General features: G+C 47.0%; 1 protein-coding gene across 1 annotated transcript in view; it reads left to right on the top strand.

Annotated features, from left to right (window-relative positions):
• The first annotated feature begins 278 nt into the window (after positions 1-278).
• The window catches only part of LOC142574252 (techylectin-5A-like), a 62786-nt gene continuing 45424 nt past the window's right edge, over positions 279-17640 (top strand). The window contains exon 1 of the mRNA XM_075683381.1: positions 279-503. The gene's annotated coding sequence lies outside the window, so the exon portion shown is untranslated. The remainder of the gene's footprint in view (positions 504-17640) is intronic.

Here is a 17640-nt window from a genome sequence, read left to right as displayed (position 1 = left end):
CTCACAACTAACTTTATTCGAAGGCATACATACACTTATATACACAACCCATAGCCACGTGCTCTCCCATCCATGGCGGCATTATCAGTGCGCAGGCAAAAAACACGCAAAACCATTTAATCTAATGCTACGTTATGAAGCGGCCTAAATATTCAAATTCACTATCATGCAAATTTATCGATGGCATGCTTACACAACGCGACTTGGCAGCAGCGGCAGCCCTGGGAGGCATCCGCCTAATCTTCTGTTATCCTTTTCTGCAGGCCTCCGTACATTGCGTGACACCACGGCTGCTGCGCGTACGCATTCTCTGCGGTCCGGGATCTTGAACTACAGTCATTGCAAGGGAGCGGACACTGCGCACCTGTGTTGAAGCAGCGCCGCCAACGTGACGTCATAGTGCTGGACTACAAAATGCCGTCACCGACAAGCGTCGCCTCCACTTGGCAGCAGCGGCAGCACTGGGAGGCATCCGCCTAATCTTCTGTTGTCCTGTTCGGCAGGTCAGTCTAGCAAAATATTTTGGTGCATTGCTTTTTTTTTACGTAACGCTGTTGCTGCTGCCTGAGTGTTCTACTTGCTACGCGATTTCATTGCAATTTTTTATTACTGCTTACTTGTATGGATTGCTTACATACTATGTCAAAAACAACGGGAGCATCGCAAAGAGACAACCGCAGTGAAAATCGTGACTCCCGGACAGAAATCCAGGAGTCGAAAAGACGGAACGGCGTTCACGAACCAATTCAATTTGAACAATTCAAACGTGACCTTGAGTCTGTGCGTGGCGAAAGTGGGGAGTTGAAGAAAGAAAACGAATTCCTGCGAAACACGTGCCTAGAGCACGAACATCGCATCAAGGATCTTGACAACAGACTGACTCAGTGTGACCAATACTCGCGCCGGTTCAACCTGGAAATCAAAGGGGTGGTACAAAACAAAAATGAGGACGTTGTTGCACTCATGTCTAAGTTGGGTGATGCTTTGTCAGAGCCTATTTCACCCTCGGATATTGAAACGTGCCATCGTGTGCCTACACACAATGAAAGCCAAAACAACATAATTGTTCAAGAATCGCCAAAAGCGGGACCGCGTCCTTGAAAAGGGGAAGAAAAAACTCATAAGCAATAGTTGCCTAGCCATGCTCGGAACGGATGGTGTAGCTGCGGACAGCGGTTCTGAAAGTCAAAGAAAACCCGCAGATAGCAGTCCAATATTTCTTAATGAGCATCTATGCCCCAGTTTGAAGCGACTACTTTCTGTTGTCGTGTCTAGAAAACGCCAGTTCAGGTGGCGCTTTGTCTGGACGCTGAATGGTCGAATATTTGCGCGTAAGGCTGACGGCACTAACGCCGTTCAAATATCTTCTGACGATGACCTGACTAAAATTGCTTAAACTTCAATTTTTCGTAGGGTATATTAGACAGTTCTCTTTTTCAAATAACATGCTTTACCAGGAATTCGTCAAGCCTGAATGTATCAAGATCTGCAGCCAATACGCTCAGAACGATGTTACGGTGCTACACTTAAATGCGCGTTCACTAAACAGGAAACACGACGAATTCACGTCATTGCTTGACAGTTTTCACTTTAGATTCAGTGTAATTATGGTGACTGAGACATGGTGCAATGCACTTAACAGTGCGCCCACATTAAATGACTACAGACAACATTCACTTTACAGAACAGATCGACGCGGCGGAGGAGTGGCCATATATGTTCGCAACACAGAGAGCTGTACGACGTTAAATGAATTCACCGAATTCGCATCAGATTATGAGGCTCTTAGCTTGCAAGGCGATGGTGTTATTTTTTCTGTAATTTATCGCCCTCCATCGGGAAATATCGCAAAGTTTTTAGGTTTTATTGATGCACTTTTGGAATATGCGTCGTTTAACAGGTGCCGCCTCGTTATTGGAGGCGATTTCAATATTAACATTTCCCCAGAAAGCAAATCCTCTGAAGATCTTTTAAATACTATAGCTTCGTGCGGTTTCATTAATATCATTACTACGCCCACTCGAGTATCGCCAACAAGTTCAACTATTTTGGACCTTTTAATCACTAACATAGATACGCACGTCATCGCGGCAGGTACAATCAGCAGCGATATAAGGGATCACTGCCCGATATTCAATGCCTTCGTAAGTTCTGCAACAGGAAAGAAAACTGCTTGCAGCCCAAAACTTGTTTACCAGGCTATAACGCAGTCATCACTGGATATATTTCAATCCAAAATTGAAGGTACGGATTAGGAGCCTTTTTTAAACGAAACGACCGTAGAAGCCGCGTACGACACGTTCATAAAGCTCTTCAATGGCCACTACAGCAGCTGCTTTCCGATGAATCATTTAAGACGGGAAAACGCACACGAAAGCCTTGGATTAATTCGGAACTGAAGCGCATGATCACAGAAAAGCATAAACTCCATGATTCCTTTTTGAGAACGCGTGACGTCAATACTTTGGCGACCTTTAAGAAGCTACGCAACCGTTTAAATGCTTTACCAAAGAAAGCTAAAAAGGAATATTATGAAAACCTTTTCCAGACAAGATCGAATTGCCCACCTGATCGTATGTGGAAAATAATTCCGTACTGTGCACAAGTTTAGTGACCAATGAAGTACAAGAAATTGTCATTAATAACAAATCACTGTCAGGGACGGCTCTGTCAGAACATTTTAGCGAATATTATGCATCAGCAACAATCAGCCATGCTCCTCCCACAGACATGTCATACAAACTGGAACGAAATGCTCGGGAAACGGCATTTTTTCCACCCACAGATGCTTCCGAAGTATATAACACCTTCACTGCATTAAAAAACAGTAAAGTCACTGATGATAATATCCAGATAACACCCGCAAAGTATGTGATGTACATTATCTGCCCGTTGTTGGTCCATATCTTCAACCTAGCGATTGGTTAAGGGACGTTTCCTGCTAAAATGAAACGAGCCAAAGTGTCTGTTATATTCAAAGGGGGGGAAAGAAACAACATCGGAAACTACCGACCAATATCTGTTTTGTCTATATTTTCCAAGGGCCTTGAAAAGATAATTTTATGCCGACTACATAGTTTTTTTTTAAAGCACGAAATTATGTCTGAATGCCAGTACGGTTTCACAAAGGGTAAGTCGACTCAGTCTGCACTCCTGGTACAGAAAGAAATAATTCTCAAAAACATTAAAGCGGGAAAGTTAACTCTTGGAATCTTCTTTGATTACAGCAAAACATTTGATTCGCTCTATCATGACACACTTTTAAGAAAACTAGAAGAATATGGCATACGAGGTGTCGTTCACGCACTTTTGCAGTCGTATCTCTCCGATCGACTGCAGTGTGTAGTTATAGATTGTTCTACGTCATCATTTCGCCCATTACTGAGTGGCGTACCTCAGGGAAGCATTTTGGGTCCCTTTTTATTCAATGTATATGGGAATGACTTACCTTCTATTGATAAGTGTACAGATTTTGTTTTATACGCAGACGACACTAGCCTCTTCGTTTCTGCTGATAACGAGCCAGACTTGTTTTTACACGCCAATAATGTTGTGTGCAAAATGTTCGAGTGGTCCTTATGTAACAGCCTACAAATCAATATAAAAATTCAAAGGCCGTTCTTTTTGCTGCAAAGAACATATCTGTGTCATGCGTCGATTTAAACATAGGTTCCCACTCGGTTGATGTAGTACAGGAACACAAAATTTTGGGTGTTGTATTTTCTAGCCACATGATGTGGAACTCACACATAAACCTTGTTGCAAAGAAATTGTCTGCTGCTTTATCTGTGTTATTTAGATGCCGTCATATGTTCCCACCTCGTGTAATGTTCCAGCTTGATCATTCCCTTTTTCGGTGACATATAAACTATTGCACCTTAGTATGGGCTACGTCTACACAACGTAACATTAACAGGCTTTTGCTGCTCGAAAAGAAAGCTATTCGTTGTATTCACAATGTTCACTGTTTACATCCTACAAAACCGTAATTTCAAGAAAGCAGAATAATTAACGTCAAAGATCTTTACGCATACCGTCTTCTACACCAATTACAATTTGCAGATAAAAAAACCATACAATTCCTAAAAAATGTGTCAGCCCTCGTTGAACGACCCAGCACCCGTGTAAAACGAGGATCGGAAAGATGGATGATAACGCACCATCGAACAAATTACTTTATGCAAACCCTGACATACAACGTACCCGCGCAATTAAATCAACTGCAGAAGTGCGTAAATGGAAATACGGTTCTATCACGCATGCTATTGCGCGATATCTTTGTCTTTGATAAATTTCACCTAACCGTTTGAAATCTGTAAATTAGTTGGTTTCCATACCTATTCAGAATGTATTCATCACATGTATATTCATTTCATTTCTTGTAAGTTGCACGTGCACATTCTTGTTTGAAATTGTTTGACTGTTTGAAATTTGTAAATTAGTTGGTTTCCATATCTGTTCAGAATGTACTCATCACATGTATATTCATTTCATTCCTTGTAAGTTGCACGCGCACATTCTTTACAGTTGCTTAACTTCCTTTTTGTTATTGCTTTTAATAATGTTCATTTTTTAAAGTGTAACAGTACATATTCCCCCGGAGCTAATGTTATTCACCCGAATTTCAGTGCGCTCGTACTGATTATGCATGTATGAAGATCTATTCATGCCCAGGGAAGTGGATTTATACCACGTGTTGTATTAATGAAGCTACTTACGAAAGCTTATTGTTTGTACTGCGGATGTGTGTGATGCCGATGTTGCCTGGTGGTGGCCACCTGGCCTCGTAAAGCTGTATGTTTACAGCTTTCTTGCCAGGGTGGCCTTCAACACTGTACTTTGTACATGTTGTAAATAAACATGACTTGACTTGACTTGACTTGACCCTTTTTTCCTGATATAGAAGGCCTCAATTATCTCCCTCGTAGCCTGATGTTTGTGCGTGGAAAGTATTGTGGTGTCTTTATATATTGGAGTGCACCCATGCTTATAGCAATACCGCGCGACATGCGAGTAGGCATTACCCGTTAGTGAGCGTCTGTGTTCGGACAATCTAATATTGAGGCAACGACGTGTTTGACCGATGTATACGTGACCGCAGGAAAATGGAAGTTCATAAACAACTCCCATTCTACAGTGCACAAACGGGGAAGTATGCTTAACAGTACAGCCTTTCCCATTATGAGTGGAGGCAGCCTGGGCCAATTTCCTATCGATCTTACCACAAATTTTCAGCAACTGGTTAGGGGCAGAAAAAACAACCTTTATATCAAATCTGCCTGCTACATTCCTGAGATTATGTGATAGTTTATGCATATATGAAATTACAACCAGTTTTTTACTTTTTGTCGGCAGGCTCTGGATTATTCATTCTTGTGGGTGCTCCTAGTTTTACACGTTTAACAAGCTTCTGTACTGTCATGCGGATAGCATCCTCTCGAAAACCTGCCGCTCTCAAACGCTCCAGTTGTGTTAAGAAAATCTTAGACGTCTTGTGAAAACACGATTTCGAAAGTGCGGAAAATAGAACCGTAAATGCAATGCCGTTTTTTACCGCCTTGGAATGTGCGGAGTGAAAATTTCAAATTGGTTTTTCTGACCTTGGGCAATACATCCAGCCCACATGCGTATCAGTTAGCTTGAGCCTCGTATCTAAAAATTGTAGTTCATTCTTATCCGGGGAAGGAAGAAGAAGTCGACTAGTGCGGACGCTTTGACATCGGCTCCAGCTTTCATCAATGTTTTCGAGTGGGTCTCCCTGCGCAACCGGGCGAGTTATGCCTTAATCGACGTGGCACGTCAAGAGGACTCTGCCGATACCGGATTTTCGTCGGTGGGAGGACATTTTGCCGTTCTGCGAGTGTTTGAAACACGGCGAGGGTAGGCTTAGGCCTACTCCCGCGCATGTGGGACTTTGAATCCAGGATGGACGTTGTGGAAGGAGAAGAGATTACGCAAGAAGAGGCATGCGACGCGGGATGGAAGGTGGCGTACGGCCGCCGGCCCGGCAGGCGCAGGGAAGAATATTCTTCGGGTCAAGACGGTGGAAATACAAGTGGCAGACGGAGGGACGGCGGCCGCACCGCCGCACCACGCGACGCGATACGACGCGTCACGGCTGCTTCCGGGCTGCCTCGACTGCCGAGGGACACTTTTCGCATTATTGTCAGACCACGCGACGGCCTGAATGTCAACAGGGTCAGTAAAATACGCTTTGAGCAAGCCTTGGCCATGGCGGCATCCTTGGCTCCGGCCGCAATCGAAGAGGAAACGATGTGTCCCAATGGAGTTCAGAACATTTTTGTCGTGTGTACTCCTCACGAGAAAAACGCGGACGCGTACGCCCGAGTGCAGCAAATCAGGCTCGGTGAAGGCACGTTTGGGGTGGCGGCGTACCTGGCCCCACCCGAGAATACGTGTAGAGCAGTCATAAGAGGAGTCGACGTGGAAGTCAGCGAGGCTCAACTCAGAGCGAGAATTGTAAATTATCGGAATCCGGGCGCTTTGGAGGCCAGGCGGATCAAGAACACTACAGCGGTGGTGGTACTTTTCGAGGGAATGAGGGTGCCCAACTACGTGGCATGCGGCGCGAGCATGTTTCGCTGCACGCTGTACCGACGCCACACGGAAGTCTGCTACGGTTGCGGAGGACTGGGACACCGGGCTGACGTGTGTCCCAACCCTGGAAGCAAGTGGTGTCGCACCTGCGGCAAACGATCGCCGGCGGAAGATCACCAGTGCGATCCGCAATGCACTTTGTGCGGTGGCCCGCACCCCACAGCGGCCAAAGAGTGTAGGGACAAATTTCAAGTTCCATATCTTGTCAGAAGAAGACGGCGGCAGCGGCGTCGACGCGCCGAGCAGCTGAAGCTGGGAACCGACGTCATCACGGCGGGCGGCAGGAGCCGCTCGCGTACGCCAGCTGTGCAGGAGCGCAGCACCGAAAGAAGCCGCTCTCGCACGCCAGCTGCGCAGAAGCGCGGTGCAATCAGGCAGCGCTCCAGATCAAGAGGGCGCTCGGTATCCAGCGTGCGGATCCAGGAGGAGCCTACCTGGGCAGATTGTGTCAAAGGGAAGAAGAAGAAGGAGCTACAGAGACCCACGGAGGTAACGCGGTCGGCTTCGCCAGAGCATGGTAGTAGGTCGCACGTGGACGCATTACTTAAGGAAGTTAAGGAGCTTAGAGAGGAGGTACGCCGACTCAAAGCCGCCAAGGCAAACCCAAAGTCCTTTGAAATAGAGGCGTGCGACCAGACGCCACAGGTAGTCGAACATATACCCCGCGTAGGGCTCACTAAAGCAAAGCGCAAGGCACCCCTTCCTAACGACGAGAGCGACTCGGAAACGTCTGAGGGAGAGGTCCAGCAAAGAAAGATGTTGGTGGAACTACTTAGGATAAGTAGAGAAAATCAGGAAAGCGTAAAGCTTTTGGTCCAAAGAGTGACCGTACTAGAAAAAAAGGCGGCGATTAAGGCCAAAGGCAAGGTCCGAGCGCAAAGCAAGGCAGTGAATCACTCCGAGGTTGCTCCGGCTGTGGAGCAAGGTATGTTGTTGTAGCATCATGGCGGGCGCTCACAAAGAGCTGGTAATATGGCAGTGGAACTGCGCTAGTTTTCAAAGGCGCAAGGCTCCGCTACGGCAATTTTTGGCGAATGAGGTGGAAAAACCGCAGATTTTGTTATTACAGGAAACACTATGTGACGACCCTACCCTTTCTGGCTTCAACACTGTGTCGGTCAGGAACGAGCGAGGCAGAGGACTAGCTACGATAATAAAAAAAATCTAGCCTTTATTGAACATCCAATCCAGTCTGGACGGGGTAAGATGGAGGCCCTTTTCGTGGAGGTTATACCGCACGGGCGTCTCAAGCAGAGCGTCTTTGTGCTTAATGTCTATAGCCCGCCGTCGGACCAGAGACAGACGTTTAACTCCCTGCTTAGGAAGGCGACTTCGATAGCCAAGCACTCTCTTCTGATAGTTGCTGGGGACTTTAACGCCCCTCATAATGCATGGGGCTACGTCAGACGGACTGTAAAAGGAGAGAACCTGGCGAGGATCCTGGATGATCTTGCGTTTTCGGTAATCACGGACCCAGGGTTCCCCACTAGGCTGGGCACGTCAGTTGCGCGAGACACAACGCCTGATTTGGCCTGTGTAAGGAACGTAGGTAATGTAACGTGGGCCAATAAGCAGGAGAACCTGGGCATTGACCACTTCATAGTAGCGGTAACATTGACGGTGGACGCCCGACCGGCCAGGGTATTTCGAGTCACGGACTGGGAGGAGTTCAGGAAACTTAGGAAGGAGCGAACGAGCACATTTTCCTCGTTTGACGAGGCTATCGAATCGCTAACAGAGGACGTCGAGAGGGCTACTAAGGTAGTACAAACAGAAGCGGAGGTCCCAAGAATGGATCCGCACCTAGCGCATCTGTTGGAGGCGAAATCGTCAATTCTGATGAGGTGGAAAACACAAAGGTTAAATCGTAGGCTGAGGAAAAAGGTTGCGGAGCTTAATAGAGAGATTGAGAGATATTGTGCGGAGCTCAATAGGCTACAATGGGACGAGGTCTGCGCGGCAGTAGACGGGTCCATGCGCTCAGGAGGGAAGTGGAACCTCCTCAAGCACCTCCTGGGTGACGCGCAGACAAAGCATAATCAAAGGCAAACACTTAGTAAAGTCATACACCGGCACAAACAGGAGGGAGGTACTGAAGAGTCACTTTTGAATGCGATCGCGGATAGATACCTTCCTATAGGGCCGACGCAGGAAGAGGATTATCCGCAGATCGAGTGCGCGACGGTAGAGGAACTGGACGCGCCTTTCACAGAATCAGAGATCAGGGCGGTGATCTACAATTTAAACAGGAGATCGGCTCCGGGTCCGGATAAAGTTTCTAACAGGCTATTACGAAACCTGGACGATAAAGCAGTGGAACTACTTACTAAGGAGGTCAACAGGGTATGGGAGACAGGACAGGTGCCTGAAGGATGGAGGTCGGCTATAGTGACACTCATCCTTAAACCAGGAAAACCTCTTCATTTGGACAACATGAGGCCAATATCACTAACCTCGTGCATAGGCAAGGTAGCGGAGCACGCGATCTTGAACAGGGTTTCCGGGTACATAGAGCGCAAAAACCTCTTCCCACATAATATAGTTGGTTTTCGGCCCGGCCTATCGACGCAGGAGGTTATGCTAATGCTAAGGAAGCAAATCTTTGATAGCGGCACCCGGGACGTAAGAGGGATTCTCGCCCTGGATCTCACTAAGGCGTTCGACACAGTGTTTCATAGATACATTCTGCAAGCCACGGCCGGGATAGGCCTGGGAGTCAAATTCCAGGCCTTCGTCAGGTCCTTTCTCATGAATAGAACTGCTACTATTCAGGTGGGGCAGATTCGGTCGAGAGTATGAATTGAGAGCTCGGGGTACCCCTCAGGGATCAGTCATCTCGCCACTGCTCTTCAATATAGTCATGAAGGGTCTATCAGATAGGCTGGGCGGCCTCCAGGGCATAGATCACGCACTTTACGCAGATGACATCACGATCTGGTGCCCAAGGGGCTCCCTAGCTGAAATGGAGCAAGCTCTACAAGCGGCCTTGGACGAGACGGAGGCTTACCTCGCGGACACGGGTCTCAAGCTGTCTACGAGTAAATCGGAGCTGTTGCTTTACAGACCCGCAAGGCAAGGGGTTCGGGGTCTGACACCCCTCAACCAGCTACCCGTGGCATTGTACGCGAATAATGGGCAGAAAATTCGCAGAGTCGACTCAGTTAAGATCCTAGGCCTGCTCATAGACGCGAGGGGCTGTAATGCCAGAACAATTACCCACGTTACAGCCAAAACAGAGAATATGTTGCGGCTAATTGCTAGGGTGTCCAACCGAAAGAAGGGGTTAGGTGAAGACAATCTCCTTCGGATGTACAACGCGTTCCTCATGAGCCATATTAACTATGTGGCGTCGGCTCTAGTGTGGACAAAAACTGAAAAGACCAAATTAAATACACTCATGCGCAAGAGCATCAAGAAAGTGCTAGGCTTGCCTATTGCCACGAGCTCCGACAGGCTAGATCAACTCGGTATGCACAATAGCATAGACGAGATCATAGAGGCACAGGTCACTGCCCAGGTGGTTAGGCTATCGTCGACCCAAGCTGGCAGGCGAATTCTCGACGAGGTTGGCATGGCTCCTAGGATAATGGAGGACCGGCGTATAACATTGACACGAGAAACGAGGGCAACCTACCTGGTGAGGCCCTTCCCGCGGAACGTACATCCTCAGCATAACGAGGGTAGACGTAAAGCCCGTGCGCGAGCCATATTGAAGAAAGTTAGAGATGACCGAGACTCCGCGCTCTTTGTCGATGCGGCGCAGTACGGGAACAGGAGAGTGTTCGCGCTGTCGGTTGTAGACGGGCGGGGGGTGCTTCGGTCCTCGGCCTCGGTCAGAGCGGCCACCGCGAGTATAGCAGAGCAAATTGCGGTTGCGCTGGCCTTGTGTGATACAGAGCGTTCCTACATTTACACCGACTCGAGAGACGCAATCAGAGCTTTCGAGTCGGGTAACCTCGCACGAGAAGCGGCCTCTATTTTAGAGAAAAGGGCTTACCCCGGTTTTCATTATATCACGTGGTTCCCCGCACACGTGGGGACGAACGTTCTCGAGGGATTCCCAAACCTCAACGAGCTTGCCCACGACCGTGCGCGAGAACTCACGCGCCGCGACGGTCTGGAGGCTCCGGAGGGGCAGGAAGGGCCTCAGCAGAACGATCCACTCCTCACATTTAATGAAATCACTAAACATTACCAACTTGGTCGGAGAATTTATCCTCTGCCTCACCCGAAGCTCAGTAGAGGTCAGTCAGCTACACTTGGAATGCTGCAGACGGGATCTTTCCCGTCGCGGGGATTCCTCAGTAGGATGTACTCGGATGTGGACCCTAGTTGTCCCGACTGCACTGAAACCTTTTGCTCATTGGCTCACATGCTCTGGCGATGTCCCGCGTTGCCTAACGACTTCCTCTCCAGCGAAGCCGAATGGGAGGAGGCCATCAGAAGCACGGTACTGCGAAAGCAAGCCCAGGCTATCCAGAGGGCCCAGGAAAGAGCGGAGCGTCACGGCGTTCTGTCCTTTACGTGGGCGCGGCCAGCGGCTACAATGGCCTCCCGTTAGGAGGTCCTGGTAGCTCCTCAGGATTAAATAAAGTTCGTTGTCTGTCTGTCTGTCATTCTTATCCGGCACTTCATGTATGAAAACTAACCCTGAGCCACATTTGTGGAATACTTGAAGTACATTATGAACCATTTGTTGGAGAGTAGTACTCTTCACAAAGATCAGAAAATCATCTACATATCTTAGCACTTTCTATGTCCGGTCATCTAGGTTACTTTCTATATTTCTGTCTACGCTACCTAGGAAAATGTTAGTTAGTACCGGTGTAACCTTGGACCCAATGCAATTGCCAGATTTTTGTCGGTATAAATTTCCTTTCCATTCAACAACAGTTGAAGCTAAATAAAAAAGAGATAATCTCGAGAAAACTGCTGACAGATACACCACAGCTGCTAGAAAATTTAAGCTCATCATTGTCCTCGGTGATACAAAGTTTAACGCTCATCATTAGTTCCTCATGTGGAATGTTATTGAACAGGTCTTGAACATCGATGCTGAAAATATTACAATTACCAGGATTAGATTGAATGAGGAAGCTGATAAGATCATCCGAGTTTTTTACCACAAACGGATCTCTGATCACCAATGATTGCAAATGCCTTTGTAAGTATCCTGAGACCACCCGCTGCCAAGTATCCTCTTCCGTGACTATTGCTCGAAATGGAATGTCCGGTTTGTGGGTCTTTGCTGCGAAAAACATGTCCAAATTAAGATTTTTAGCCTTTTTTACTGATGAAGCTAGTTACTCTAGGTTGTGGTTGTGCAGCAGCGATAGTGCGCGCTCCTTAACTTCAGCGGGCTTCAGATCTATTGCTCTGAAATTGTTTTCTATTGCATGTCGCGCTTTTTTGCAGAAGGTATTCTCTGGCACTACAACAAAAAAGCCTTCCTTATCAGAGGTCAAATTATGAAGGTTTCTACTAACAGCATAATCTACACAATTGTTTACAATCTTATTTTTCGAGCGCCTCGCTCCTGATCGTCCCAGCGCGTCCACACACTCTGCTATGAAGCGTGGTCTTTCTTCGTCGGTCTCCCGGTGGGTGACTGTCCTAGCCATAGTGACCTTCTCCGCCGGGGTGAAGCTTGGCTCGTGGGCGAATTTCGGGCTGAGACCAACGGTTCTTCTGTGCTCTTCTGGTAGACTCTCGTCGCCAAGAACCAACACTTTTGCTTCGGGCATCTTCTTTTGTGGTTTTTGGAAGGGTAGGCCAAGCGCTGTTCCACAACCAATCGGCTACATGATAGGATGTCTTACGCCACTCCAGGAATTCCCTTCTGCTCTTGCCTTTGTCTTTTTCCTGCCAGCAGGCTGTGCGGAGACAATCGTTGAGGTATCGGGCTTGATTCATCCATTCTGCGCGCAGGAGTCTGCAAATCCTTTTGGTATGACCAATCGACGGTTGTAGGTAGCGGCTCAACGACTGCACTTCTTGGGGGCAATATTTCGGATCTATCGGTCTGTCGGTTGGTATGGCATTTGATAGAACAAAAAAGCCGCCTATTTCAGCACCAAACGACCTATGAATAAGGTCCAGGCCAAGTGTTTTATGTATAACAAAGAAATTAATCACAGTGTTAAAACCGTTAGGTTAGCCCGGTTTGGATTAACCTCTAAAGGGACAATATTATATTGCAAGAGCGCATCATTTTGAACGGGTGTTCACCAGGGAATCCGGTAATGTGTATGTGGATGACCTAATTGTCTGCTCAAAAACACAGAAAGGTCATGAAGAGCACCTAGGAAATGTTCTCGAAGCAGCTTAGCACCACTTGGCTCAAGATCAACTATAAAAAATTAGTGCTTCTGCAGGACAATTCCATTTTTGATTAGTATTTGATAGAAGAGCCAAGGGCACTAAAGCGGAACGCGTTCAGCGCTTTATTTATTTATTTATTATACATACTTTCAAGGCCCTAAGGCACTACAGAAAGGAGTGGTACATACAAAGCAATGTAATATGCAGACAATGGTATGCAGGCAACGTTAAGCGATAGCGTGGTAGACTGCTGTTTTGAATGAAGTTACATCTGTGATCTGAATGATGGAAGCAGGAAGGTGGTTCCAGTCGACACTTGTGCGGGGTAAAAAAGAATCATAATACTTGTTCGTTCGGGAGGATGGGACGGCAACTTTATATCTGTGGTCTGAACGGGATGAAGTGTAGGAAGGTGGGGTGATAAGTTGATTCTTGAGCACCTGGTTTGAGTGATAAACCTTGTGAAATAGGCAAAGACGAGCACATTTGCGGCGTAAAGAAAGATCTGGCAGATTCAGGGTTATTTTCATACATGTAACACTGGAATGGCGGGAATAGTTAGATAAAATAAAGCGAGCTGCTCGATTTTGAATTGCTTCAAGCGTTACGGTTAGTGATGCTTGATTGTTATCCCAAATGGCAGATGCGTATTCAAGTTTTGAGCGAACTAGGGTTTTGTAGAGCGTTAGTTTTACCGAAGTAGGAACGGTAGAAAAGTTACGACGAAGATATCCTAACATACGATTAGCATTAGCAGTAATATAATAGCGCATTAACGAGTTTGCAACCCAATTTGACGTTCATTTTATTGAAGTGTCTGTGGGACTCGCAGCTCAGTTCCGTGCCTTTAAATACGACTTTTCAAGAGGAACACACGAAGGCATGCTGTTGGATTGGTCCTTAGAATGGCGGGAACAGCTGTCTGGAACTTGTCCGCAATATTTCGTCCGACCGTGTGGTGACACTTCAAGACTGAGTTGCCATTTCAACTTTGCTCAGACGCTTCTCACTACGCTGCCGTTGTCATCGTTTATTAATTAGACAAAAATGATTGACCTAGCTGGGAACTCAGACCTAAACTGTAGTCATAAGTCATAAGTCATAAATGTAGTCATTCTACCTTCACGAGACCACAAAAAATATAACACGGAAACAGAACATGCAGCACAAGTGGTTGAAATAACTCTAAGATAGGGCTATCACGGGGCCTAGCGCTGACTATTGGCCGCACACAGAGAAGCTCCCTTAGAGGAGACAGCAAGCGCGGAATTATGTGGAAGCTGTAGTGCTTGTCGAAATCTGTTGCCTCAAGTCACTGCAAGCTGACCGTTGCGGAAAGCCCACTAATTGATGCAAGGGGTCAACGTCAACAGTTTCTGTAAGAACAACGCCGACTTCTGAATCCCAATTTGCTTCGTGGTTTCGTCGTATGCGGGTTCAATTACGCAACATCACAGGCGAAGTCCAGCAATTTGGTGCGACATCATGTAGGGGGTGCTGCGAGCACTTCGGCCTTTCCAATTGGCCGAGACAACGTCGTCAAATTTCCTCTTCTAATTGCCAAGGGAACACAACTGTTAAAAGCAGACATCTTTGATGCAATGTGTGCTCAGGCATGTAGTGTGATCAGCCGTGCAATGTTCGCCATATAGGAGTTCAATTAAATTCTGGGGATTTACGTGTCGATACCACAAAGCCCCATAGTATGGGGACACCTGAATAATTTTGGCAACCTATTGATCTTGAATGCGCAACCAATGGACGGAACACAGGCATTTCTGCATTTCTTTCCCCGTCGAAGTGCGGGGCCGCCGCAGCCGCACTACCATCCTGCGACCTCGTGCTTAGCAGCGCAACGCCGTGGCCACTAGCAGCCCCGGCGTGTTCAGACACGAAGTGTGCTCCAATATTTACGGAACCATGATAGTATAAACATGGTCGAGACGTCGGAAACTGGAAGTACAAGAACGCTAGTCAAAACGAAGGGTAACAAGAAGGCTCTTCCTAGTGCCGAGCGCTGGTCACTTCGTCGTCACTTGGTCACTAGGTTTTCTTCATATGCCGATACGTATTCATATCGTCATCGCCTTTGCTGCACTACAGACGCGGCAGAATGTAAAATAAAGCAATGCGTTTACCTTCAACCTGCAGAACTCCCCTGCTTATCAACAATGAAATGAGAGAGATAAATACGGAAGACGGCATGGGTCCCCTTACTAAGCTTAGGGCGACGCCCCGGTACAATGTAGGCCACCTGCTATAATTCAGGCACTCTCGCGCCGCAGACATGTGACCCTCTGTGTGATGCCTGAGTCCGATCCACCAACCCCAAAATCAGACACCAACAGATGCAACTTTTTCAACTTCGATGTGACTGTAATAATACAAATTCCTCCGGCATGTCGCTGAAAAAATTTGCTGGTCACTAACTTGGAAATTTGTCTCTAAACAACAAGAAAGTCCCTAAAGCTTGCACCGAGATCTCTAATATGGCAACACTGTGCAAAATAGAGCGCATCTATTGAATGAGTAATTTCGTTTGAGGCTGAAAGCTGCTATCTGAAATCAGAAAAGAAAATATTTAAATTCTGCAATTGTGATTTGGCTCTCCCGAATTCTCTTGCTGACGCCTTTGCTGCATGTTATGACATAAGACACTGGAAAGAAATGATAAAATATACAGCTACATTACCACTTTCGAGCGAAGCAGCTCCTATCTATTGTGGCGCACAACTTCATAATCAACCGCAGCAACGGAACGGCAGGAAATTCCTACTGCATTCGTTGCCCTGAAATTATAGCCCTCATTGCAGTGAAAGATTACTGTCTTATTACGCACATCTGCCCCAAATATGAAAGATGGTTTCATGCACAGTGACTAGCAACCATTTTTGCTGCTTGGTGTTTTGCTTACTCTTTTATGTGTTTGTTTTCAGGCGTATTAAATTGCTCTTTCTTACTAGGTATCATTTTTATTTATTTCGCTTTATCCCGTTAAAATATTAGTACAATAAATTCAAGTCATGTCAAGTATTTTCTCTTTTGAGGGCGTTCCACTGTTACGATCAGCCAGTGGGGTAGTGACCTTCTTGCCTCTCTTGCACCACTGCGACGAATCGCTTCGTGATACTAACAATGCGCCCCGGTCGTTCAAACCTGCGGCGACAGCAAAGGAAGACACCTCTGTCGGATCGAGTATTTTTTTGTTGGTTCACTGCCGCCTTCATGGACCAACGGGAGCAAGAAATTCTTGAAAAATGGTCTTTCTGGAAAATGGAATATGGCGTTTTCTCCCAGACTCCGGTAACCGCCATGGTTGTTTGACGGATGATCGAGGTAACTGCTGGGTTTTCTTAGGAACCAAGACGCGCCAGTTTGAGTCCATCGTGTCATTCCCTGTCTATGAAGCTCCCGTCCATTCTGTGTGCTCAGTGAACGGAGGTGCGGGAGTGATTGTGTGAACCCTTGCTCTGAACAAGGGTCCTTCGATGGTTTCGGACGCTCCGATTGGATAAGTGGGGGGAGGGGGGGGAAGTGCGCGAGGGACGGCAGATCTCCCTGTCCTTCAGATATAGGGATGACAGAAGTGATCTAGGCTAACTTTTTCAGCTCCTCGGAGTGCTTCAGTTTAGTCATACTAGACTAATGAGACGTAACGCTCTCCACTCTTCAGGTAGATATTGTAAATAAATACTGTACTCCTCGTATTTGGTGAGAACATGTTCCTGCCTTCAACAACGTCGTTGGCGTGGAAGAGTCGGATGGCTGCATGGGCCAGCTGCCCCTTTTTACATGCCCGACCCCCAACTCTTCCACGACTTTCCTAGTTTCGGCGGCGTACATTTGGCTTTCGCCGGCCCCTGTACACGAATTTCGTCCACAACGAACGCCCTTCCTGCGCCATCCTGACTGGCGGCCTTTCGTCTTTCACGAATGCCGCCAATCGCTCCCACTAATGGCTCATGTTTGATGCCGTCACATTCGAATTGAATTCTCCCTACCTCTTTAGAAGTTGGGGGTTTCCTCTGCAGGAAATGTGTCATTTCTTCTTGCCTATACGATATTTGGAAGGCAGGCATGGCGACGTGTTGCTCGTCGTTCACCTACAGCAAACTGCCCATTTGCGGTCATTGCGAGCAAGACGCGCAAATAATTAAAAACATTGTCTGCAATTAAATCCTTATTAACGCGAAACCATTATGGGCCCCTTTAGGCGAAAATTCATCGGCTTGATCGAAAGATGGCAACAATATTTGCCGACTCCGCAACAAGTAAAAAACACGTAAAAAATGCTCTCATTGAAATCACATTTCTCGGGGCATCCTGTAAACAAAGTGAATGAACGGCTTTGAAAAGAAAATTTGATATATTTCGGTCTGGGTGTGATTTGAACCCAGGCCTCTGGGGTAGGAGACGAGCACGTTTCTTTGACAGAACGGCGGCTCTACGGTTCTGCTTGCCTAAAGGTGTGCGGAGTGCTTGCGTCATTGCTCATGTCACGTTAATGAACTGTTTGTGATAAGAGATATTAATTTTATAAATTTTTCGTGGGCAAGCGAGTGTGTTGAGACGCTTTGGTGCGGTTTGACTGTGGCTTACCGAGGCGCAGTTAGAACGCAGGCGAGAGCTTGCACGTACAAGGAAAGCGCAGGAAGAACATTTCACCAAAGAGGCTATAATAATTTCTCATTTCCAGATGTA

The sequence above is a fragment of the Dermacentor variabilis genome, chromosome 3 (assembly GCF_050947875.1).
Source record: "Dermacentor variabilis isolate Ectoservices chromosome 3, ASM5094787v1, whole genome shotgun sequence".
NCBI classification, from domain to species: Eukaryota; Metazoa; Arthropoda; class Arachnida; order Ixodida; family Ixodidae; genus Dermacentor; species Dermacentor variabilis.
The sequence above is the reverse complement of the archived record's forward strand: the minus strand, read 5'-3'. Positions and strand labels throughout refer to the sequence as shown.